The following is a 1,655-nucleotide window of genomic DNA, read 5'->3' as shown; positions in this document are numbered from 1 at the left end:
CGGGGTTCAGTGGCTTCCATTGCTCTGCAGTCGGGACAGAGGGAGACCTTGACACAGCTTGTCCTGTATCCTCTATCCCAAGCTATGGCAGATCCAAGAGACTAGTGAGGTGGGATGCAGACAACGACAGAGCTGTCCCAGCCTGGTACGCCATTAGCACACTGCTGCTTGCTTAAGAGAGAAAGGCTTGTGACACTAGCTCCCTGCCTCCTGCCAGGACCCTTGCACTGGGGTCTCTGTCCCCCACCCCATGCCAGGCTGGAGGACAAGATAGGAGGAGAGCATGAGGTTTAGGACAACTAGACCATGCCACCCCAACCCCTCCCCAACCACTGTGTCCAGAGGTGGTGGCTCCCAGCAGAAGCCCAGGCCAAGGCATGGCTCACCTTCCTTGTAGCGGTACTTCTGGTCGGCAGCTTTGCCCTTCTCTGGGGCCAGCTTGTCCTCCTTCTCCTCCCACGTCTCCTCCGACTCTTCCTGTGGACGCGCAGGGGCCGCATCCTCCGCTTCGCGGGCAGGGGCAGACGTGGGAGGCTTGTTCTCTGCCTCTGAGGCACTGTCGCTGATCTGAGACTGCATTGGGAGGGACAGTGACAGCAGTTACCCCTCGAGCCTTTTCCTGCCCCCTCTACCCTGCACCCAGGTGTCCGCCTCGCTCAGATCCTCATTACCATCACGGAGCATCAGTGGCCCAGACACGATGGCACAAAGCAGAGTTCATCACAGGAGGAAATGGGACACAGGGTGACCCCTGGACACCCCCGGGACACTCACCTCTTTAAAGGCATCCAGCAAATCACCTACTGCCTCCTTCTTGTTCAGCTCCTTCATCCTTCGCTTTTTCTTTGGCACCGACATGGCGACTGGGAGGACAGGCAGGGAGGTGAGGGATAGGAACCCTCCCCGTCCCCTGCCTCCCCCAACACCATCTCTGGGATCACCAGCGAGACACCAGTAACACCAGGCCAGCTTCAGGATGGGGCTGTGCAGAGCCACAGGAATGCAGTCCTGCCCCCCCAGCACAGCCCCGTCCCCAAACAGGCCACATACCCACCTGGGCACCTGCGGCCCTGTGGACCCCACATGCAGCCCCACCAAGGCACCCCCCACCAGTGGGCACCCGGAATACACCCCATACAGATACACCTCACACTCCTCCCCATCCGGCTGCTGCACCCCATTTTACCCGGTGCCTCTGCGAAGCACCCCATCCACACCTCTTCCCCACTGCCGCACTCCCCATCCTCCTCAGGGCATCCCTGCAGACACCCACACCGCTGTGCAGGGCAGCCCTACAGGACACCCCCCGTGCACACCCAGAAGCACATCTGCCCCCAGTTTGCCCTCATATAGCCCCCCTGCATCCCTCCACAGGGTGCTCCATATGAACACATCCTGTGCACCCATCTCCCTCATCCTCCCCACAGCACCCCTATGTAACCCCCATGCTCCTGTGCAGGGTGCTTGGAAAAAAAAACAAAAAACCAACAAACAGAAAAGACCTATCTTCACCCCAGCACAGCCCCAGGCCATCCTGCTCTCCCCAGGCACACCTGCATACCCCTCAGCAGAGTGCCCCACACAGTCACAGCCCCGTAGCCCCACATCTCCGCTGCCACCCCTCCACCCGCTGCACCTCCCCGTGCCCCCGGAAG

Source organism: Pterocles gutturalis, unplaced genomic scaffold (genome assembly GCF_000699245.1).
Source record: "Pterocles gutturalis isolate BGI_N339 unplaced genomic scaffold, ASM69924v1 scaffold26679, whole genome shotgun sequence".
In the NCBI taxonomy this organism is placed as follows: Eukaryota; Metazoa; Chordata; class Aves; order Pterocliformes; family Pteroclidae; genus Pterocles; species Pterocles gutturalis.
The sequence above is the reverse complement of the archived record's forward strand: the minus strand, read 5'-3'. Positions refer to the sequence as shown.